Source organism: Daphnia carinata, unplaced genomic scaffold (genome assembly GCF_022539665.2).
Source record: "Daphnia carinata strain CSIRO-1 unplaced genomic scaffold, CSIRO_AGI_Dcar_HiC_V3 NW_026453032.1, whole genome shotgun sequence".
Taxonomy (NCBI): Eukaryota; Metazoa; Arthropoda; class Branchiopoda; order Diplostraca; family Daphniidae; genus Daphnia; species Daphnia carinata.
In genome coordinates, this window is record NW_026712509.1 from 1 (window position 1) to 24,698 (window position 24,698).

General features: G+C 37.5%; 5 long non-coding RNA genes and 1 pseudogene across 13 annotated transcripts; 5 read left to right on the forward strand and 1 right to left on the reverse strand.

Annotated features, from left to right (window-relative positions):
• Positions 1–2,185: 2,185 nt before the first annotated feature.
• On the forward strand, positions 2,186–4,333 carry LOC130695746 (MFS-type transporter SLC18B1-like; annotated as a pseudogene).
• Positions 4,334–10,068: 5,735 nt separating this feature from the next.
• Positions 10,069–11,232, forward strand: LOC130695747 (uncharacterized). Its single transcript, XR_009422019.1, has 3 exons — positions 10,069–10,935; positions 11,009–11,147; positions 11,208–11,232. It is a non-coding gene; the product is annotated as an uncharacterized LOC130695747 (long non-coding RNA).
• A 1,728-nt stretch (positions 11,233–12,960) lies between these two features.
• On the forward strand, positions 12,961–13,901 carry LOC130695751 (uncharacterized). The gene is made up of 3 exons (XR_009002468.2): positions 12,961–13,080; positions 13,504–13,746; positions 13,819–13,901. It is a non-coding gene; the product is annotated as an uncharacterized LOC130695751 (long non-coding RNA).
• Positions 13,897–15,912, forward strand: LOC130695750 (uncharacterized). Of its 4 annotated transcripts, XR_009002464.1 has the most exons (7): positions 13,897–13,966; positions 14,031–14,321; positions 14,378–14,496; positions 14,578–14,703; positions 14,759–15,022; positions 15,086–15,510; positions 15,574–15,912. It is a non-coding gene; the product is annotated as an uncharacterized LOC130695750 (long non-coding RNA). The 4 variants fall into 4 exon arrangements; XR_009422016.1 differs by having other exon boundaries at positions 14,378–14,703; XR_009422017.1 differs by having other exon boundaries at positions 14,382–14,703.
• A 1,796-nt stretch (positions 15,913–17,708) lies between these two features.
• Positions 17,709–19,319, reverse strand: LOC130695753 (uncharacterized). Of its 3 annotated transcripts, none has more exons than XR_009002474.1 (5): positions 19,155–19,319; positions 18,882–19,097; positions 18,612–18,813; positions 18,090–18,554; positions 17,709–18,020 (listed from the first exon to the last, which is right to left on the reverse strand). It is a non-coding gene; the product is annotated as an uncharacterized LOC130695753 (long non-coding RNA). The 3 variants fall into 3 exon arrangements; XR_009002473.1 differs by having other exon boundaries at positions 18,882–19,102; XR_009002472.1 differs by having other exon boundaries at positions 18,882–19,319.
• A 604-nt stretch (positions 19,320–19,923) lies between these two features.
• On the forward strand, positions 19,924–22,139 carry LOC130695748 (uncharacterized). Of its 4 annotated transcripts, none has more exons than XR_009422020.1 (6): positions 19,924–20,156; positions 20,261–20,403; positions 20,462–20,916; positions 20,986–21,188; positions 21,247–21,711; positions 21,781–22,139. It is a non-coding gene; the product is annotated as an uncharacterized LOC130695748 (long non-coding RNA). The 4 variants fall into 4 exon arrangements; XR_009002463.2 differs by having other exon boundaries at positions 19,926–20,403; positions 20,462–20,646; positions 20,704–20,916; positions 21,781–22,137; XR_009002462.2 differs by having other exon boundaries at positions 19,927–20,403; positions 20,462–20,646; positions 20,699–20,916; positions 21,781–22,136.
• The last annotated feature ends 2,559 nt before the right edge of the window (positions 22,140–24,698 follow it).

Sequence of the window (24,698 nt, forward strand, 5' to 3'; positions counted from 1 at the left end):
GGTATCTCATCTAACAAGTCTTTATAAATCAGAACCGTAATTACCTCTTTTCGTTGATCAATAAATAGGGGTAATAGACTTTTTCGAATTCCAAATTAATGGGTTTGACAAATTTTGCCGACACAAATGCGGCAGCTTCTCGGCCTAATTCCATGGCTTCGGCCACCGTGGGTACACCGAATTTCACCATTACGGAATCTGTGTTACCATAGATTACCTGACGTGACACTAATTGAGAAAATCCTCGAGTCGCCCCGCGGTCGCGACAAGAGTATTGCACCCAGCTTGAAGATTTGACCGATGATGGCTCGTGACAGTTCCTTGATATATGACAGATTTTAAAACCGAATTGTAGGAGAATTTACACGCCCCGCGGTGAATTTGAATCGAAAATTCACGAGTGCGTGCGACAATTACAACTTCTGGCTTTTGAACCATGGCGGGGATGCACCAGAAACACCTTGTTCTAACAATATGTTCATAAACGGTACCAAGTACGCCGCCTATATGAAAAAATGTGAAATTTTAGATGACTTAATCAACGAATGTCACGAAGGGTTTCTTGAGTATCTTAAATGCAATTGGACCTTTTCGTAGTCGCAATCACAGACGTGCCCACTCAAAATTACTTTTACCTCAACTTACCCAGTTCATATCGACCCATTCGAATCAAGTTAGTACGAAGGCATCAAGGTTTCAAAATTACACAGCGTTCATTAATTGGATTACCGTTTTGCCGGAGCCCGTGACAGCACAAGTAATCAAATCTCTTTTGGCAAGAATATCTGCAACTGAAGCTTTCTGTATAGGTGTTGATTTTATGTAGCCAGCAATCTTAATGTTTTGAAGTAGTAGTAGGCGCAGGCCGGCTTCTTCGAATGATGTTATTTATCGAGGTACATCTTTTTCTGTAACCTAAAGCAAATCCAAATAGATATTTTCAAAACATAAACTACTGTTTCGAAAAATGGTTTACCTGGAGGACGACTTTATCAAAATTGTTAAAGTGTTCCCCACAGACGATCCCCTTAAACAGTTCCTTTTCATCGCATGTCACAGCTTCTGGAATGTATTGTTCACGCAGCTTTCCGTCGATTCATCAATAGATTCGGGCAGCATTTCGAGGTGTGGCCGGACTCGGCTGGAGATTCGGGCTGAGAAATAGTTAATCATGGAAACTCACCGACATCCACGACGGAATAAGTAAACGATGTTGTCCTCGTAGATATGGCATCCACTGTCATGTCATCCCCGTCGGATTTGCCGTCCCCTTTCTTGCACTTTGGTAACATGAAGCAAATGGTTGCTAGTCCCTATAGAAGGAAATAAACAATACATCTAATTATTTGTTAATAGTCATTTTTGCACAAAACTTACCACTGTAATTTGGACAGAGAAGACGACGATAGCCGTCATTTGGAAACCAATGTGGTCCACTACAATGCCAGTCCCAGCGCGTAAAACAAAACGCCCAGCACCACTAAGAGACGACCATATACCGTCAACAAGCCCGTGAGTACTGGTATTATCCGGATAACCAGCATGTCTATTATCAAAATGCAAAAAAGAAATGAATACTGGCATAGCAAATTGAATTTTTAAAATGTGGCTTACACAGCTTCTCTCATGGCATCAACGACCCCCGAAACTTGTTGCCCTGCAAACGCAACTCCACTTAGTGCCAATGCCATACCGACAACAGCTAGATTTCTAAAATAAAATCAAATAATGATACTAGTTAACGGTTTGAATTTGAGAATTGAAATCAAAAGTACCGATCAATAGGAACGAAGGGAAAACGCCCCAGCAAAAATATGGACAAGGCTCCGATCATGGTACTGGAAAAAAGGCAGAGCTTCACAGGTCCTCGGCGATCGCACAAGTATCCCCAAATAGGGCTGGCTATACTGTTGGCACCGTCTTTCAGTCCGAAAAAGATATCCACGTAAAATGGTGTCAAGTCAAACTGCAAACAAAACATAAAATGATTCTAAAGAAATTAATAATAACGCCAAGTCGGAAAACATACCGTACGCAACACTTGCGGTTCAAAGTTGATCGAGAGGAACCCGTTCGACATGTCGATACGATGAACGTGAAGAACGGGATCCAAATGGATGGAATACACAAAATAGCCAATGGCGATTGAGTTTTAGTTTATCCCTCGTCATACTGTGACACTAAAATGTTGAGAAACGAGATGAGAAGGCTGGTGACCTACAATATTTTGAATCCTACTATAATTTTGAATGGCCTACTATAATCACGGCCAGCAAACGCGCAATTGTGTTTATCATATAGAGTTCTTGCGCCTAAAATTTTTTAAAATTGCCAGCAGGGGCTGTGCACATTATAAGTTTAGGGAACACACACACACACACACACTACACACACACACACACATTAGTACCAACGATAAATTACCAAATCGAAGTTTCTTGTCACTCCTTTTGTAGGAAAAAACGTAAATATTGCCCCAAATTTGTTCCCTAAACTTATAATGTGCATCTTAATCTTTCTTGCAGCTAAAAGTTATTAGCGTTCGGTTCGCGTTTGTTTCTGAAGTTTTCATTGGAGGTATTTGCTGCTTATTGTCGGGGTGAGTAAAAAATTACACAAAAAACGCGAAAGCTGGGTTTTAATCAGTAAACTTTAAAAGCTTTTTAGAGTATTTCCCTCCCGGGGGTTCATTCGTCGTAATCTCTATATTGATCCGCGTCATTCATGCGGCCGGAAACGCTGGTACAATTACGTCGACGTTTACTTACACTGCTGTAGAGTTTCCCAATTCGGTTCTCAATTCGAGTCTTACAAGAACAATGATGAACATTGCCCAGTTTGCTAGTCCTATAGTCGGTGGTGCATTGCATGAAGTAGGTGGTTTTAAGACTACCTTTATCCTCATGGGAGGAATTCAAACTATTATGGCCTTTATTGCATTACCCTTTCTCGCCGATTATGACGGTAAGTTAGTTCAAAATATTGTACGTCACCAGCCTTCTCATCTCGTTTCTCAACATTTTAGTGTCACAGTATGACGAGGGATAAACTAAAACTCAATCGCCATTGGCTATTTTGTGTATTCCATCCATTTGGATCCCGTTCTTCACGTTCATCGTATCGACATGTCGAACGGGTTCCTCTCGATCAACTTTGAACCGCAAGTGTTGCGTACGGTATGTTTTCCGACTTGGCGTTATTATTAATTTCTTTAGAATCATTTTATGTTTTGTTTGCAGTTTGACTTGACACCATTTTACGTGGGTATCTTTTTCGGACTGAAAGACGGTGCCAACAGTATAGCCAGCCCTATTTGGGGATACTTGTGCGATCGCCGAGGACCTGTGAAGCTCTGCCTTTTTTCCAGTACCATGATCGGAGCCTTGTCCATATTTTTGCTGGGGCGTTTTCCCTTCGTTCCTATTGATCGGTACTTTTGATTTCAATTCTCAAATTCAAACCGTTTAACTAGTATCATTATTTGATTTTATTTTAGAAATCTAGCTGTTGTCGGTATCGCATTGGCACAAAGTGGAGTTGCGTTTGCAGGGCAACAAGTTTCGGGGGTCGTTGATGCCATGAGAGAAGCTGTGTAAGCCACATTTAAAAAATTCAATTTGCTGTGCCAGTATTCATTTCTTTTTTGCATTTTGATAATAGACATGCTGGTTATCCGGATAATCCCAATACTCACGGGCTTGTTGCTGGTATTTGGTCGTCTCTGCTGGGCGTTTTGTTTCACGCGCTGGGACTGGCATTTTAGTGGACCACATTGGTTTCCAAATGACGGCTGCCGTCGTGGTCTCTGTTCAAATTACAGTGGTAAGTTTTGACCATAAATAAATGACTATTAACAAGTAAATAATAAGATGCATTATTTCTTTCCTTCTATAGGGTTTAGCAACCATGTGCTTCATGTTACCAAAGTGCAAGAAAGGTGACGGCAAATCCGACGGGGATGACACGACAGTGGATGCCATATCTACGAGGACAACATCGTTTACTTATTCGTGGATATCGTGGATGTCGGTGAGTTTCCACGATTAACTATTTCTCAGCCCGAATCTCCAGCCGAGTCCGTCACGTGCAAATCAGTGTCGATCCCATTACCGCGAGACTGTGCCATTATTCGCCGCATGCGCGCTGAAACATATGCCGGGTTCTCTGGCTGAACAGATTAGGCCCATCGTGTAGACTAGATAATTGAATTTAGAAACTTGAGAATCTCATCTAGCACCCTACCACTTGCCACATCTGTAACAATACCCGATATTTTCCGTGTCTCTTCCGGCTGGCTTTAACTATTTTATGAAAATCATATCCGGCTAATCCATACTCTGTCGCACGATCTGCTTTTAATCCAATCGATAATTTTCAGGAAAGCGTTTTGGCTTCGTTTTTTCAGCCAATTTTTGATATTCGAGCAGAACAAGAGAAAAATCGATTCATGCGACAAAATCTTGTTTAAATTTAATTGAGCTTAAGCCAAATTGAATTTTAAAAATGCATTACATTTTATGTGGTGTTGTGGCGAATGGTACGGGAATGGATGAATAGGCTTTTAACAGCTGTGGTGATCACATTCAAATATTATCGATTCGACCGAAAGATGGTCGTGCTCGTCAGAGCGTCCACCCACACGCTTTATGCTAGTCATTGACTAAAAAATGTTACTTAAAGAAGCGAACCGTTCTGACCGTTGAATGAAGGACGCACGCGAGTCTTTTGATCTACTAGCGGAATAAGGATACAAAAATTGATAAATTTCCAGTTTGAAGTAGACATTTTTTTCCCCTTTTTGCAATGATAACGCCATCAACCGTTATGGCGTGACGTGTTCCATCGTTCCAAATCACTTTTCTTGTTCCCATTTTCTTTTCCGAGGGCTTTTCAAGTGGGAAAAAGGAAGAAGCCTTTGAAGTAGGAAGAACAAGCAAAGTATAAACATAGAGATTGGTAACGATAACGGAATTTCGTGAAATTAAATATGGGGAACTGAGAATTCGATGACTAACTGTAAAATTATTAGTGCGATTGAGTTGTTTTCCTCTGCAATTTTTAAAAACTTGTACGTACCTATTGACTGATCTAGTATAGTCACAGGTAGAATACTCTAAACCAATGCAATCACGCGTGAATGTATAAAAATCGGAAGCCGCTTAAATTTTTTTTTCTTGCGCAAGAAGGAAGCGTGAATGACGGTACGATCACCAGGTCAATGCAATGAGAAGTTGTAAAAATAATTCAATTATTTTTCTTTGTTTAGGCTATTCCCAAAAAACTAATTGAAATCGTGTTTCATAAGCCACATTGTTTTAACTGGTAGCCCTTCGTGGTAGGACCATCGAAGCTCTTGTCTAAGTATTAAAACACTAGAATTCGTTGGAGCATTTTTTTTTTTTTAACATCTTTATTTTTAAGATCCAAATTATTGCCGACAGTACAAGCAATCTGTAGTAACCAAGCATAGAATTCGTGAAAGAAATCGAAAGAAAAGAGAAGCTGGAGAGGTATAACTATGAAAATGTAAGCATGCTTAGAAAATCTGTGGACTTTGTTCAAATCACGTCCCATTTAAATTAAGGTATTGGGAGAATGAATGAATGAAATTGGGGGAGGGAGAGAGGTGACAATGGCCATAACGATTAAAAAATTTTCCGCTTTAACAGCATAGTTATTTCTTAACCAATTATGCCATTGTCGTCTCTCTTCACTCAATTTTGCCCCTTCCTTCAAACGTTACGAATTTAAACAAAGCCAAAGCACACAGAATTATCTAAGCATCAAAACATATTCATTGTTAGACCTTCTTTCCTCTGCTTTCATTTGGTCGTTAGAAGAACGATGTCCAAACATCGTTTTGAGTCTTTTGAAGAATTTCTTCCCCTTTTTTTCTGCCTTTGGCTCCGGAAACATTTCTTTGGCGAAAGCCACTTCTGCCATCTTCTTCTCAAAATCGATATTTTCGTTTTCGACAATCACTTGCAGGGCTTTTTCTCTTCGCCGGAGAAGTTCGGTTAGTTTCGCGCGTTCTACTTCCGATGATGCAGACGCAAGTTTTGTTTTATGATCATCCAGCGCGTCTTCTGCATCACGTATAACTTCGCGGGACCTCCTTTTGTCATTTTCGTAGAGTTTTTCCAGCTTAGAAAAAGTCTTCCTGAGCTTGTCGATGCTGTTGCATTCAATGACAAGCGGTTCAGATTTGTTCCCGGAGGCGGCCCTTTTTATCTCGAACGCTACCATTATGGCCATTATGGTCTGTGACATGTACTTTTCATACTTTTCGCGATTTTTCTTATTCTTGTCTTTTGCTATATCGATCAGTAACGTCAAGTAATTGATCATAGCACCGGTCAAGTTTAGTGTAGTATTAGGTTCGGCATCCGATTTTGTTGTCGGGGTTTCGGGAGGCGTTTCCTTTCCTGTTGTGCGTGTTATTTTGATCAAATGCGCATTTTGTTGATGTAAATGGAGGTCGTGGAAGAGTCTGCAACCGAGGAAGTTGGGCATAGCCTTATATCCTGCACACACGTAAATTGGGATTTCAGTTGTTTTGTCTTGTAATACAACGTGGGTGTAGAAAAATCCAACGACCTCTTCCCATTTTACGTGCTCTTTGAACTTCCCTGTACGCTTAGACTTGACCAAATTGTACTTCGTAAAAGGCGTTAAGTTGGGCTCGCCTATTTGTTGCCATTGTTGTAGACTGATGATTGACTCGTCACAGCCTTTGTCAATCACCATATCCACTTTATGCTTGTTCAGACATACCTGCACAGACTTGATCTTGATGGTATTTTCTTCTCTCAAAAATCCCGGTTTGACGAATTTCTGTTTCATTCGCTCGAAGAATCGTGATTGCTTCGACTGTTGGGCGCCCTTTGCAGTTCCATCTGGTTTCTCTGCTTGGCAATCAGTACTAGATGAAGTATTCTGGGGTAAAGGATGCGTCGTGTTACATTCCTGTAACAAGTCGCTCCTGTTTTCTGGTGTCAACTGTTCAGGTTGTTCTTCTCTGCTGGAAGATCCTGTTAATGCTGTGACGAACGTGAAGATATTCATAAATGAGGGAACCATTTTGAATATTTCGATTTACTTCGGGTGCTTGAAAAACACCGCTCGCTGTCTCGCTTTATGGCATTTTTCGACGGAAGACAGAACCCATCACTGCTCAAACTCTGATGTTTTTTCAAAAAAAAATGTTAATAAAATAAGGTAATTTGAATTGTGTGAAGGAAATTAAATGAATTAGAATTTTTCCCGTAATGTTCAACACAAATAACTGTAAAAAACTCTAAAAAGTATTTTTATTTCGTGAAAAACTATCTCAGTTTTGGAATCTTCTGAATTCACATGCATGCCGTCTATAGGACATATACCCTGGTGGTTATTACTGTTTCCGCTATCATTTCCACGATATACCGTCCCGCCTTAGCCAACTCGTGTTTTTCGTTTGCACCTCGACGCAGACCTACGTTGTTATGTGCTTGAGTCTTGCTCTTTAGCATGCCAAAGAAATTTGACTACTATTGCTATTTTTATTTATAGCTAAGGAGAAGTAAGATACCACAAGCTGTTTGAAGAATGGGTATGTTGGATCGTTCACAACCTTGGCTAAGCCATGTTTGCCATACCCACCCTATCCAGAAAGACAGCAAAAGAATAGGTCAGTTTCGATGGCTGAAACATCACCAGTGCTTTGGCATGATCAGGTGCAAAAACGACTGAAAAGATTGAATCAACACTTATTACTCGAACGAAAAGGAGTTGAGCACAAAGGAGGATACTGTGAAAAAGGATAGATGCCTGTCAACAGCATCATCTGACAGTTGTAATGGAGGTTGTGGAGGGCTTAAGAAGAAAAAATATAGGCGTTTTGGAGAGGTTGATAAAACAGAGAAGAAAAAACTGACACCCAGACAATGGCTTCTATTGGTTGTTCTCTCATTAGCAACTCTCACATCATCATTTGCCTTTCCCCCCCGTTCTTTCCCTAAATTGTAAGTATCTGTGAAATAAGATCATATGTAATGTGAAATCTAAATGTTTGCTTTAATCTCTAGGCTGAAGATAAGGGTGCCACAGTATCCATTTATGGATTTATTATTGGTACCAACTGCCTGACATCGTTTCTTGTCACACTCCTTTTATTGGAAAAACGTAAATATTACCCCAAATTTGTTCCATAAACGTGTAATTTGCATCTTCATCTTTCTTTCAGCTAAAAGTTAGTGGCGTTCGGTTCACCTTTGTTTCTGGAGTTTTCATTGGAGGTATTTGCTGCTTATTATCGGGGTGAGTAGTAAATTACACAAAAAAAACGCAAAAGCTGGGTTTTAATCAGTAAACTTTAAAAGCTTTTTAGAGTATTTCCCTCCCGGGGGTTCATTCGTCGTAATATCTATATTGATCCGCGTCATTCACGCTGCCGGAAACGCTGGAACAATTACGGCGACGTTTACGTACACTGCTGTGGAGTTTCCCAATTCCGTTGCCAAAATCTTTGTAAGATTCACTAATGCAGGTTTAGCGTTCGCTGTTCAATTTCTACCATTGTTCTAATTTTAGAATCTTACAAGAACCATGATGAACATTGCCCAGTTTGCTAGTCCTATAGTCGGTGGTGCATTGCATGAAGTAGGTGGTTTTAAGACTACCTTTATCCTCATGGGAGGAATTCAAACTATTATGGCCTTTATTGCATTACCCTTTCTCGCCGATTATGACGGTAAGTTAGTTCAAAATATTGTACGTCACCAGCCTTCTCATCTCGTTTCTCAACATTTTAGTGTCACAGTATGACGAGGGATAAACTAAAACTCAATCGCCATTGGCTATTTTGTGTATTCCATCCATTTGGATCCCGTTCTTCACGTTCATCGTATCGACATGTCGAACGGGTTCCTCTCGATCAACTTTGAACCGCAAGTGTTGCGTACGGTATGTTTTCCGTCTTGGCGTTATTATTAATTTCTTTAGAATCATTTTATGTTTTGTTTGCAGTTTGACTTGACACCATTTTACGTGGGTATCTTTTTCGGACTGAAAGACGGTGCCAACAGTATAGCCAGCCCTATTTGGGGATACTTGTGCGATCGCCGAGGACCTGTGAAGCTCTGCCTTTTTTCCAGTACCATGATCGGAGCCTTGTCCATATTTTTGCTGGGGCGTTTTCCCTTCGTTCCTATTGATCGGTACTTTTGATTTCAATTCTCAAATTCAAACCGTTTAACTAGTATCATTATTTGATTTTATTTTAGAAATCTAGCTGTTGTCGGTATCGCATTGGCACAAAGTGGAGTTGCGTTTGCAGGGCAACAAGTTTCGGGGGTCGTTGATGCCATGAGAGAAGCTATGTAAGCCACATTTAAAAAAATCAATTTACTGTACCAGTATTCATTTCTTTTTTTTTTTTTCGTTTTGATAATAGACATGCTGGTTATCCGGATAATCCCAGTACTCACGGGCTTGTTGCCGGTATATGGTCGTCTCTTAGTGGTGCTGGGCGTTTTGTTTCACGCGCTGGGACTGGCATTTTAGTGGACCACATTGGTTTCCAAATGACGGCTGTCGTCGTCTTCTCTGTCCAAATTACAGTGTTAAGTTTTATGCAAAAATGACTATTAACAAATAATTAGATGTATTGTTTATTTCCTTCTATAGGGACTAGCAACCATTTGCTTCATGTTACCAAAATGCAAGAAAGGGGACGGCAAATCCGACGGGGATGACATGACAGTGGATGCCATATCTACGAGGACAACATCGTTTACTTATTCCGTCGTGGATGTCGGTGAGTTTCCATGATTAACTATTTCTCAGCCCGAATCTCCAGCCGAGTCCGGCCACACCTCGAAATGCTGCCCGAATCTATTGATGAATCGACGGAAAGCTGCGTGAACAATACATTCCAGAAGCTGTGACATGCGATGAAAAGGAACTGTTTAAGGGGATCGTCTGTGGGGAACACTTTAACAATTTTGATAAAGTCGTCCTCCAGGTAAACCATTTTTCGAAACAGTAGTTTATGTTTTGAAAATATCTATTTGGATTTGCTTTAGGTTACAGAAAAAGATGTACCTCGATAAATAACATCATTCGAAGAAGCCGGCCTGCGCCTACTACTACTTCAAAACATTAAGATTGCTGGCTACATAAAATCAACACCTATACAGAAAGCTTCAGTTGCAGATATTCTTGCCAAAAGAGATTTGATTACTTGTGCTGTCACGGGCTCCGGCAAAACGGTAATCCAATTAATGAACGCTGTGTAATTTTGAAACCTTGATGCCTTCGTACTAACTTGATTCGAATGGGTCGATATGAACTGGGTAAGTTGAGGTAAAAGTAATTTTGAGTGGGCACGTCTGTGATTGCGACTACGAAAAGGTCCAATTGCATTTAAGATACTCAAGAAACCCTTCGTGACATTCGTTGATTAAGTCATCTAAAATTTCACATTTTTTCATATAGGCGGCGTACTTGGTACCGTTTATGAACATATTGTTAGAACAAGGTGTTTCTGGTGCATCCCCGCCATGGTTCAAAAGCCAGAAGTTGTAATTGTCGCACGCACTCGTGAATTTTCGATTCAAATTCACCGCGGGGCGTGTAAATTCTCCTACAATTCGGTTTTAAAATCTGTCATATATCAAGGAACTGTCACGAGCCATCATCGGTCAAATCTTCAAGCTGGGTGCAATACTCTTGTCGCGACCGCGGGGCGACTCGAGGATTTTCTCAATTAGTGTCACGTCAGGTAATCTATGGTAACACAGATTCCGTAATGGTGAAATTCGGTGTACCCACGGTGGCCGAAGCCATGGAATTAGGCCGAGAAGCTGCCGCATTTGTGTCGGCAAAATTTGTCAAACCCATTAATTTGGAATTCGAAAAAGTCTATTACCCCTATTTATTGATCAACGAAAAGAGGTAATTACGGTTCTGATTTATAAAGACTTGTTAGATGAGATACCAGTTGCACTGTCTGTTTCTGTCTTCACAGGTATCCAGGATTGTATTGGACCAAACCTGAAAAGTTTGACAAAATGGATTGTAAGGGTTTAGAAACTGTTCGTCGTGATAATTGTCAACTCGTTGCCAATCTTATCAATAGCTGGTCTGCAGAAAAGTTTGATTGATCGGTAAACAAAAAGTCATCAGTTTTAGTATTCAAAGTTTGAGGTTTTGATATTTTCTCTTAGAGATCCGGGTGGAGCACTAGAATACGCCAAACAATCTATTTTCGACTTGCTGCGCAACAAAGTCGATATCTCACTTCTGATGATTACCAAGGTAGGCGTAACTATGTTTTGGAATACTGTGATTTTATCCGTTTGCTTTCTTTTATTAAAAAGGAGCTGACTAAAACAGATAAAGACTACGCCAGTAAACAGGCACATGTGGAACTAGCTCACAAGATGCGTAAGCGAGATGCTGGTACAACCCCAAAATTAGGGGATCGAGTTCCGTATGTCATTATCGCAGCCGCTAAAAGTACACCAGCCTACCTCAAGATTCGTCTTTGGATTTCAAATTTCTCATGAACTATTAAGTTTTCATACGTCTTCTTTAGACGGTAAACCCTATTTTTGTAATGGAATACAGCGTACCTATTGATGCCCCATACCATTTGGAAAATCAGCTTTCAAAACCCCTTGTTCGGATTTTGGAACCCATACTTGGATCTAAAGCGGAATCATTGTTGCTACGTAAACATGGACTTATCGCCTTTATTTGCTTGACATAATTGAACGGTTTGTATTCCGTATTGTAGATGGTTACTGTAACGAAGTCATAAAATACAATTTTTATTGAATTATATTGTGTTTTGATTGTTTGTTTTATTAATATGATTATATATTATATCCGTTGTCTTTATTTCTTATAGATATCATAATTCAAGTGTTGTTGCCCTTTCGTTGAATTCTATTTTTATATTGTACCTTGTGCTCTACTTATTTCCGATTGGATGAATCTGCATGAGTAGGAAGTCGCGCCATGCATTTCGGTGAATATGAAATGTTCCTGCGTACGACATCCGGAGCTCATTTGTCGGAAATGCTATGTTCCCTTAAGCCTGTAAAACGTATAAAAGGATGCCCTTTTTGTTCCCAAAAGTTAGTTCTATACTCCTACAGTTCTCTTCAGCCCTTCAGTTATTTCCAGTTCCAGTTCTCATTCTTAGTGCTACAAGTGCTGTCTATTTCTTCAAATATAGTGAGTTCAATTTTGTTACTCATTCAATAATTATTGTGAGTGCTTTCATCGCTTCTTGTGTGCCTGACAAGTTCCGTCTGTCTTATCTTTTCTCTTTCAACGTTTGCCATCTTTATTCCATCTTCGCCACGGCGGTGACGGTAAGACTAGACTCACCTGACTCCATTTTGTATTTCCGTTTCCCATTTATATTCTATATCTGTGTAATTCATTTATTATCTTCGGCCTATTAGAATAAAATATATTCGGCATTGTGGTAACGCCTTCCCGAGTTCATTTTCTTATTACAACTTGTCTTTAAATAACGTAAAGACGTTCTTTTATTACTAAAAGAATGCTTTACATTACCATACCCGGACGCCTTCATTTGTTACTTCAAAAATTGGTGGATTGGCTAGCTTTACCACACGCAAATCCACCTGTGTTGGATGCAAAACCGTCCTTCCAGACGATAGTGCTGTATGCAAGTAAGTCTAATTTCTGCCTATCTCGGCGATGTTTGTTAAATTTGCTGTTCCAATTTAAACAGATTTTGCAAGCCGAAAGAATCGGAGTTCTACCAGAGGGAAATTGGCCAACTTTATGCTCTCGAAGAGAAGTTTAATCGTTTATGGACAGAATGTCAACGGTGCCAGGGAAGTCTCAACGAAGAGATTCTTTGTTGCAAGTAAATAGTTTGAGTGATATCCTAATCATGTTACATACTTAATACTAATCGTTTGCCACATTTAGCCGAGATTGCCCCATCTATTATATGAGGACAAAAGTTAGAAAAAATCTCACGGAACAGGGTAAACTTATGGAAAGATTCAGCCTACCCTGACAACCTACCGCTCTCGTCAATGATGGTGCATACAGGTAGTGGCTTGGCTTTTGTAAAATAGATTGGAAACAATAAATTACACGACTCATTGTTCAGTAAGTTCCCCATAACCAAAAGATTTTAATAAAAATGGTGTATAGCGCCGTAAGAGTCTCGGAGGGAGCAGGCGGTAAAATACGTGATGTCATGTAATTCCGTATTTTGAAAAACGAAAGTTGATGGCATTAGTAAGTAGATGTATAAGTTATTAGAAAAGTCACGTTGTTGCGAATGATCCAGTCGACGAAACATCGTACGAACCAACGCACATTGATTTAATTAGATTAAGTTCTTAGTCTTTCTGTTGTTTTTTTTTGTGGTTTATTTCAATACCTAGATTTTTTTTCTTCCCATCCCATTAAAAAATTTTTTTTTTATTCAATTAAAGTCTTATTTGTCAAACAAAATATTTGCTTTAGGCTCGTAGGGGGCTAGTCGCTAGGTGGCCCAGGTGCTGTGCTGAGCTGAGCTGCTGATGGCCACATTTATCATGGCGTCGTAGCGGCTAGTTATATCACGGCAGCCGAACGTGGCAGACCTTTATTTTTGTAGGTGAAATCCAAGGGAGGAACTGCAAATGCTCGGCGCCATCTTGTACGAACGATGTGGTCTGGCGGACACCTTACCAAGGTGACCATGCATTACCTTCGAGTGTATTTAAGGTATACCATTTACTTGCTTTGTAAAAGCTAGGTTTTTAACTTGTGCATCGTAACGATTTTGAATTGGGTAAGTTGCAAGTCGGTAGATTTGCTCTGCAGTTTCCCGGATACCAGCACCCTGCTTCGCGAGAACTACTCTACGTTGTTCTGGGGGGCTTAGACGAACATCTGAATCCGATTTTGAAGAAGTCTTGCATCGATGGACACTGACAAAATATAGGTGAAATAGCTACAAATTTTTATTAGCAAGGTTCACTTGTGTTCCAACTCATTTTATTTTTCAGGAAGCTGCACATGAATGTTGGGTATTTTATCATAAGTAGAATACAGATAGATTCTGTAGTAGTAGATCTCTTTAGTTGGGTATTGAAATTGGCTTTGGTTTGTATGGGGTCTGATGAGGTCTCAGTTGCATTTGATCCTACTTGTTATTTATCACTGCCAATGCCAGTCGAAAAGGAAGTACCAGTTGACCTGTATCTGGCTAACGTGGACCTTTTAGCAGAAATTTTTCTGCTTTCAAGGGATTCAAAGAGTTTGTAGAATATTATGTCTCTAGGATTCCACAGTTTTAGGTATTCAATTCAATTGACAAGAAATTTACACTGATTCTTGTTTTATTTTTCTAAAGGCAGATTCTTAATTATAAAGGATTGGGAAAGAAAATTGACGGAGGCTCAGTGCCAAAAAAATTATGGTAGTTGGAATGATTACCGAAGCTCTTCGGATTCGTTTATTTCACTCGTTATGGTATTTAAAGAAAATAAACGTGTACCTGTGCCCCTTTGTATCTGTGACCCGATTTCCTCTTCACTTGCGATAATTCTGCAGCGGGTCATGCAGATACTGTGATCAGCAGAAAAAGTTGGAAGTGCGCTGCCCGGAAAGCAAATCTGGGGTAAAAGAAAAAAACTTATTCCAACTAGTAAGCCATTCCCAAATTCAACCAACAAAAAGGTACACAGTGAGATTTGCTTAACAATTATGTTTCTTTAATTGATTTTAAAATTAGGAAAAGGTGGAAGGAAAAACTTCGTTCTCTGGTAGTGTTTTAGTTAAAATCCTTTTTGTGCAAATTCATATTTGAAATTGTTTACCTCATTTTCGAATGGTTCCGTTCACATTTGTTGTTCATGTGAGATTTTATGTTTACCAGTTACTGCATTATATTGACCACTATTGCAAGATGTTTGTTTAGGAATAACTACTGTTTTGTTTATCTGGAATGTTGTGTGGGAGTCCATCAGGAATTGCTGGTCTGCAGTAAATTTGTCAGGTATATGTTAGCTTTCATCAGCAAAACGTTATGCACTAATTGTGTTTGGTTTTCGTGGTATAGGCTAGGTGATGAAGATCAATGAATCAGAAAATGTTTTGCATGGGTGGTGAATGTTCTGACAGTTTTAACAGTTGTGATGTGGTGTATTTCACTTCCACGCATCATGGTGTTTTTATCTATCAGTTGAATTGTATGGTTAATTTTCTGTTCGTGTAACCTCATTTCCTCTTGAATCATATAGTAGAAATTGGTGACCTGAAACAATGAACATGGAAAAATCACCTGTGCCAACGTTGACGATGTTTGATTGATGAAGTGCTGGAAACTAAAATTAATTTTCTTTACAATTTGGTTTCAGGCTATCTTTATAATTTTTTATTAGTTTTGCGTTTGTTTAGAGTCCGCAAGCTCGTAGCTGATTTCCTCCTTTAGATACCGCCTGTCGACGGTTTGACAGCCTCACACAATTGAACGTATGCCAAAAAGTAATTGATCCAATTTAATGTATGCAATGTATACTAATTACACCATTCAAAACAATATTCCAGGCCAAAGTGAGCTCTTCCGATCAGAAAAGTGACGGCGTATCCATTTAATTGAAAATAGGCACAAGATAACGCACAATTGGCGTTCTTGCCTCAATGGAGAAATTTTTCCGTGGAACTTATGACCGAAATACCATTGCAGCTGTTCAAAAAAAAAAGAAAAGTGTATTATCATGCAGATGTTGACTAGCTAACAATCCAGAGATACGTCAACTTGCGAAATTTCTAGATGTGTGTGAAGCGCAATCAGCATCCTTGTTGAACTGTGAACCCAAATCATGTATTTTCCTAGAAATATCTAGGTTTTTGGATAAATAAATAAAAGTCAGTGAAAAAATGTGATTGTGTGTGAGTGATTCACGATCTAAAAGTATGTTTAAAGAGTTCACATCAATGCAGTTCCCGTCTCAAAAAAGCAATATTTTCAATTTTGATGAATTTTTCGGTTGTTAATTGGAAAACAAGATGACGCTGCTGTGTCACTATTTACTTGCTGACTAAGTGTGAACGGTGAAAGCTGTGTTCGAAAGTTTCTGTTAAATATGTCATATTCCAATGGAAAACTTAAGAAAAACTAATGGTGCTTCTGTACGTTTTCATCCCTGAGTGTGTTTTAGAAGTGAAGCCCACAGAATGCTTGGTGTTTATGGTACACGTCTTTTAATCAACTATGTCAGCTGACAAACCAAAAAACTGTTAGCAACCTACTACGTTGCATTCATAAAACTATACGAGTGCTCATTGAGAGGTATAGGACTAATGTTTTGTTATCAGAATCTCATTGCCACCTCGAGCACTACAACATACTCCCCTCAAGCCAAGCAGGATTTCGTAAGGGCTGTTCCACACACGACCACCTATGGGATTTGGAGAATGCCGTCACCTCGGGCTTCAACAAGAAAAAAGAAACTCACTGCGTCTTTCTAGACATTAAAAAAGCTTACGACCTGGTGTGGCTACCCGGGCTGCTCTTCAAAATAAGTCAAGCGCGAGTTACAGGGAACATCCTCAAATGGCTCCTGAGATTGGCGGAGAAAAAGGCCCAGACGAAAAAGGCCCAGACGAAAAAGGCCCGCGAAAAAGGCCCAGACGAAAAAGGCCCATACGAAAAAGGCCCACTTTTTTCCAAATTCAAAAGTGGGCCTTTTTCTCCATTGGACTGGGCCTTTTTCTCCGTTTAATTTCCATGTTCCCACAAACTTTATATTTATTTTCAAAATATATTTCCAACCTCCTATTCCATGGAAAGTGGAATGTACATAGGTTGCTGAAACCGTTACCTTCTATTAGGTTTGCCGAGATCAAACAATGTTAGCGTATGTACATTAGTTAATCTTTGATTATTTATTCGTTAGCAATCTGATTTCGGATTATGTTAGTATTGATATATTGCTAATATCCCGTTAAATAAAGTTCATTTTTCACAATTTTTGTTTATTGAACTACTATCGGCGTTTTTTAATATAATACAAGAAATTAATGTTTTTCGCACTTAGCCTTGTTCTGTCCACCCTCTTTGATTATTCCCCCAACCCCCAGTCCATTTCCCTTATAACTTCCCTTTGTCGATACTTATGCCATAGGTAAAGACCACTGATTCGTTGTGAATAAGGAAACTGAATGAGTTCCGCGGGGCTTTTGTGGTTGCTGGGAACAAAAATATGTTACCACGAAGACTAGTTTATTATTATTAACATTTGATAAATAATGTTTATAGGAATAATAGTACAAACTTGAACTATCGTCTGAGGCAAGGACCAAAACAAAGACTATTGTAATTCAATATTGATTCTAATACTATTTATTCTTTATACATTTTCAATTCTTTTAACAATTACAAAGAGCCCAATAAATATATTAAAATCATAACCTACTGCTATAAATGATTTTGTTCGTTCTTCGTGTCCTGTTTTCACCTTTTGTACATTTTCAAGCAGCTATTGATTACCTAATTACACATCACATACTACATTGAGATATAAGGAAGCTTTACACTTTACGTTAGCAAAGCTACTAATAATGACAAATCAATTTTCTACTACGACGGATTTTTTTTATGAGAGTCTCTTATTAGTGAAGACACTAAACCTTTTAAATTGAATCTAAGATTTTTTTTCTTCAAATTTTCCACGATCATGGAAGGCATATCAGTGTATTTTTCTAAAAAACTATCACGACATGGCTGCACATGAAAGAACACAAGTTTAGCTGATCCATCAGTCAGTATCAGTCTTTCATGCGATAAATTTGCCTTTTTTCTTTAGTTTATTCACTTTATGTTCTTTCTTTTCAGTTTTCTTTTTCTTAATGTTGGCTTTTCTCCTTTTCTGTTGTTATTCCCTTCTCTTTTCCTTTTCTTCGATTCGTTCAGCGCAATTTTTGTTACTCTCTGATTTGATTTGATCTCGTTCATTAATTGGTTTGGCAAGCAATTCCACATAGTCTTTTACCTATTGCAATACAGAAAGGTTAAAAGTTTTCAAGATCTTACAAATATTTTTGTCAAATTGAAAGTTTACCTGAAAACCTTCAGCTATTTGCAGAGCACCATTTCGTGCCTGTTTCTCTTCAATACTTCTTGCATTTTCAACTTCAGCTTGGCCTACCAAGATTTTCATTTTTGGTTTAAGTTTTATTTTCTTTCATTTTAATCGTTGCCACTTCTGGATCTAAAGTGGTCTTATTCAGAATGGGTGAGGAATTAGATAGTTCTCCAAAGTCAAATTTGCCGGAAACTAGGCAGCCTCCACTGTTAAAAATCGGTGTTGGCAGTGTACTTGCTAGTCTTGCTTCAGGAATTTCTGTTTTAACAAACTCTGAAAGACCAGAGGTTGATGACACAGATGCTGCCTTGGTGGCTCGAGCATGTTTGGCAATTCAGGACCTCTTCTTCTTACTTTTCCTTTTTAATTTCTTCTTCATTCCCTCTAACTTCCGTTTAAGTTTGATTTTCGTTGTCTTATCAGACAATTCCAGCTTTTTCTCTGAAAATCAATGGAATAAACTGGCCGGTCTTCCTTAAATGTAAATGTTAGACATACCTGTTAAGTGTGAGGTGTTCATTCGGTTTATGTTCTTTCTTTTCAGTTTTCTTTTTCTTAATGTTGGCTTTTCTCGTTTTCTGTTGTTATTCCTTTCTCTTTTCCTATTCTTCGATGCGTTCAGCCAACTTCTTTTACAATTTGATTTGATTTCATCTTGTTTCTTAATAGATTTAGCAAGCAATTCCACATTGTTTTTCACCTATTGCAATACAGATAGGTTAAATTATTTAAAATCTTAAAAATATGTTTGTCAAATTGAAAGTTTACCTGAAAACCTTCTGCTCTTTGCAGAGCACCTTTTCATGCCTGTTTCTCTTCAATACTTCTCGCATTCAACTTCAGTTTGGCCATCCAAGATTTTCACTTTGGCTTTGAGTTTTTTTTTTTTTATCGTTGCCACTTTTGAATCTAAAGTGGTCTTGTTCAGAATGGGTGAGGGATAAGATAGTTCTCCTAAATCAAATTAGCTGAATACTAGGCAGCCTTCACTGTTGAAAATTTGTGTTAGCAGTGTACTTGTTGGTCTTGGTTCAGGAATACCTGTTTTGACAAACTCTGTCGGATCAGAGGTTGATGACACTGATGCTGCCTCGGTGGCTTGTGCAAGTTTAGCAATTCAGGACCACTTCTTGTTATTTTTCTTTTTTAATTTCTTCTTCTTCTATTTTTCTAATTTTTTTAAAGTTTGGTTTTCATTGTCCTATTAGACAAATCCGCCATTTCCCTGAAAATAGATGGAATAAGCTGGCCAGTCTTCCTTAAACGTAAAGATTAACACATACCTGTTAAGTGTGAGGTGTTAGCTGCTAGACATTCTTCTTGTTCAACACCAACCTTATTGCTATTGAGATCGTCAACTGTAGATACACTTTCAGTTGGAATGTTGGTCAATAAGCTAGCAATGAAAAACTCTTCAGGAGAGAGTTGCTTTTTAAGAGCGACGATGTCAATGGACCCTCGCGTTTTATAAGGCTCTTGATTTTTAGGGTCCTCATTTCCTACAAATTTTGTTTAGACGTCACTTTCAAGTTCTTGTTTTCTCTTTTTCTATTTACAAAAACTGCCTCTCATATTATAACCTTTAAACTTTATTATTATTTACCTTGATCTCTCAACATTATCACTGATCACTCCATAGATCAAACTATACGAAACAATAAGTCTATTGTTATTTTCTTTAGGGAACGGCATTTTGAAGCCAAATCTAGCGTCAGGACGCCACAAACAATGGCGGACGGTGGAAAGCTGTTATTAAAACTTTTAGCTAAAGCTTTATTAAATTCAACAAAATTTAGTTCCTTTGTTATTGTTCTATTATTATAATTCATTATTATTGTTATACAAAGGAACTAAATTTTGTTGAATTTGTAATAAAAGAATTAAAAATTTTTAAAATTTTATGTTAAAAACCGTCCGCCATTGTTTGTGGCGTCCTGACGCTAGATTTGACTTGAAAATGCCGTTCCCTGAAGAAAATAACAATAGACTTGTTTCGTATAGTTTGATCTATGGAGTGATCAGTGATAATGTTGAGAAATCAAGGTATATAATAATAAAGTTTAAAGGTTATAATATGAGAGGCAGTTTTTGTAAATGGAAAAAGAGAAAACAAGAACTTGAAAGTGTCGTCTAAACAAAATTTATAGGAAATGAGGACCCAAAAAATCATGATTTCTAGCTTATTGACCAACATTCCAATTGAAAGTGTATACAGTTGACGATCTCAATAGCAATAAGGTTGGTGTTGAACAGGAAGAATGTCTAGCAGCTAACACCTCACACTTAACAGGTATGTGTTAATCTTTACGTTTAAGGAAGACGGGCCAGCTTATTCCATCTATTTTCAGGGAAAAGGCTGGATTTGTCTGATAGAACAATGAAAACCAAACTTAAAAGGAGTTAGAAAAATTGAAGAAGAAGAAATTAAAAAAGAAAAATAACAAGAAGTGGTCCTGAATTGCCCAACTTGCACAAGCCACCGAGGCAGCATCAGTGTCATCAACCTCTGATCCCACAGAGTTTGTCAAAACAGGTATTCCTGAACCAAGACCAACAAGTACACCGCTAACACCAATTTTCAACAGCGAAGGCTGCCTAGTATTCAGCAAATTTGATTTAGGAGAACTATCTAATCCCTCACCCATTCTGAACAAGAACACTTTAGATTGAAAAGTAGCAACGATAAAAAAAAACTCAAAGCCAAAGTGAAAATCTTGGATGGCCAAGCTGAAGTTGGAATGTGAGAAGTATTGAAGAGAAACAGGCATGAAAAGGTGCTTTGCAAAGAGCTGAAGGTTTTCAGGTAACCTTTCAATTTGACATACATATTTGTAAGATCTTAAATAATTTTAACCTTTCTGTATTGCAATAGGTAAAAAACAATGTGGAATGGCTTGCTAAATCTATTATGAAACAAGATGAAATCAAATCAGATAGTAAAAAGAAGTTGGCTGAACGCATCGAAGAATAGGAAAAGAGAAAGGAATAACAACAGAAAACGAGAAAAGCCAACATTAAGAAAAAGAAAACTGAGAAGAAAGAACATAAACTGAATGAACGCCTCACACTTAACAGGTATGTGTTAACATTTACATTTAAGGAAGACCGGCCAGTTTATTCCATTGATTTTCAGAGGAAAAGCTGGAATTGTCTGATAAGACAACGAAAATCCAATTTAAACGGAAGTTAGAGGGAATGAAGAAGAAATTAAAAAGAAAAAGTAAGAAGAAGAGGTCCTGAATTGCCAAACATGCTCGAGCCACCAAGGCAGTATCTGTGTCATCAACCTCTGGTCTTTCAGAGTTTGTTAAAACAGAAATTCCTGAACCAAGACTAGCAAGTACACTGGCAACACCAATTTTTAACAGTGAAGGCTGCCTAGTTTCCAGCAAATTTGATTTTGGAGAACTATCTAATTCCTCACCCATTCTGAAAAAGACCACTTTATATCCAGAAGTGGCAACGATTAAAATGAAAGAAAATAAAACTTAAACCAAAAATGAATATCTTGGTAGGCCAAGCTGAAGCTGAGAATGCAAGAAGCATTGAAGAGAAACAGGCATGAAATGGTGCTCTGCAAATAGCTGAAGGTTTTCAGGTAAACTTTCAATTTGACAAAAATATTTGTAAGATCTTCAAAACTTTTAACCTTTCTGTATTGCAATAGGTAAAAGACTATGTGGAATTGCTTGCCAAATCAATTAATGAACGAGATCAAATCAGAAAGTAACATAAATTGCGCTGAACGAATCGAAGAAAAGGAAAAGAGAAAGGAATAACAACAGAAAAAGAGAAAAGCCAACATTAAGAAAAATAAAACTGAAAAGAAAGAACATAAAGTGAATAAACTAAAGAAAAAAGGCAAATTTACCGTATGAAAGACTGATACTGACTCATGGATGAGCTAAACTCTTGTTCTTTCATGTGCAGCCATGTCGTGATAGTTTTATAGAAAAATACACTGGCATGCCTTCCATGATCGTGGAAAATTTGAAGAAAAAATATCTTAGATTCATTTAAAAAGGTTTAGTGTCTTCACTAATAACAGACTCTCATTTAAAAAAAAGTCCGTCATGGTAGAAAATTGATTTGTCATTATTAGTAGCTTTGTTAACGTAAAGTGTAAAGCTTCCTTATATCTCAATGTATTATGTGATGTGTAATTAGGTAATCAATAGCTGCTTGAAAATGTGCAAAAGGTGAAAACAGGACACGAAGAACGAACAGAATCATTTATAGCAGTAGGTTATGATTTTAATATATTTATTGGGCTCTTTGTAATTGTTAAAAGAATTGAAAATGTATAAGGAATAAATGGTATTAGAATCAATATTGAATTACATAATCTTTGTTTTGGTCCTTGCCTCAGACGATAATTTAAGTTTGTAATATTATTCCTATAAACATTATTTATCAAATGTTAATGATAATAAACTAGTCTTCGTGGTAACATATATTTTTGTTCCCAGCAACCACAAAAGCCCCGCGGAACTCATTCAGTTTCCGTATTCCCAACGAATCAGTGGTCTTTACCTATGGCATAAGTATCGACAAAAAGAAGCTATATGGGAGATGGACTGGGGGTTGGGGGAATAATGAAAGAGGGTGGACAGAACAAGGCTAAGTGCGAAAAACATTTATTTTTTGTATTATATTTAAAAAAGCGATGGTAGTTCAATAAACAAAAATTGTGAAAAATGAACTTTATTAAACGGGATATTAGCAATATATAAATACTAATATAATCCGAAATTAGATTGCAACCGAATAAATAATCAAAGATTAACTAGCGTACAAACGCTAACATTGTTTGATCTCTGCAAACCTTAAAGAAAATCACGGTTTCAGCAACCTTTGTACATTCCAAATTCCACGGAATAGGAGGTGGGAAATACAATTTTCGAAACAAACATAAAGTTTGTAAGAAAATGGAAATTGAGCGGAGAAAAAGGCCCAGTCCAATGGAGAAAAAGGCCCACTTTTGAATTTGGAAAAAAGTGGGCCTTTTTCGTATGGGCCTTTTTCGTCTGGGCCTTTTTTCGCGGGCTATATTTTTCGTCTGGGCCTTTTTCGTCTGAATGGCCTTTTTCTCCGACCTCACTATATTCACATTGAATACACGTATATTTGATGCTGTTTGAATGTAGATATGAAACTGATTCTATAACACTATATTCACATTGAATACACGTATATTTGATGCTGTTTGAATGTAGATATTGAAATCACTGTACTATATTCACATTGAATACACGTATATTTGATGCTGTTTGAATGTAGATATTGAAACTGATTGTATCACACTATATTCACATTGAATACACGTATATTTGATGCTGTTTGAATGTAGATATTGAAACTCACTGTATCACACTATATTCACATTGAATACACGTATATTTGATACTGTTTGAATGTAGATATTGAAACTGATTCTATAACACTATATTCACATTGAATACACGTATATTTGATGCTGTTTGAATGTAGATATTGAAACTCACTGTATCACACTATATTCACATTGAATACACGTATATTTGATACTGTTTGAATGTAGATCATGAAACTGATTCTATAACACTATATTCACATTTAATACACGTATATTTGATACTTTTGAATGTAGATATGAAACTGATTCTATAACACTATATTCACATTGAATACACGTATATTTGATGCTGTTTGAATGTAGATATTGAAACTCACTGTATCACACTATATTCACATTGAATACACGTATATTTGATGCTGTTTGAATGTAGATATTGAAACTGACTGTATCACACTATATTCACATTGAATACACGTATATTTGATACTGTTTGAATTTAGATCATGAAACTGATTCTATAACACTATATTCACATTGAATACACGTATATTTGATGCTGTTTGAATGTAGATATTGAAACTCACTGTATCACACTATATTCACATTGAATACACGTATATTTGATGCTGTTTGAATGTAGATATTGAAACTCACTGTATCACACTATATTCACATTGAATACACGTATATTTGATGCTGTTTGAATGTAGATATGAAACTGATTCTATAACACTATATTCACATTGAATACACGTATATTTGATGCTGTTTGAATGTAGATATTGAAACTGACTGTATCACACTATATTCACATTGAATACACGTATATTTGATGCTGTTTGAATGTAGATATTGAAACTGATTCTGTATAACACTATATTCACATTGAATACACGTATATTTGATGCTGTTTGAATGTAGATATTGAAACTCACTGTATCACACTATATTCACATTGAATACACGTATATTTGATGCTGTTTGAATGTAGATATTGAAACTGATTCTATAACACTATATTCACATTGAATACACGTATATTTGATGCTGTTTGAATGTAGATATTGAAACTGATTCTATAACACTATATTCACATTGAATACACGTATATTTGATGCTGTTTGAATGTAGATATTGAAACTGATTCTATAACACTATATTCACATTGAATACACGTATATTTGATGCTGTTTGAATGTAGATATTGAAACTCACTATATCACACTATATTCACATTGAATACACGT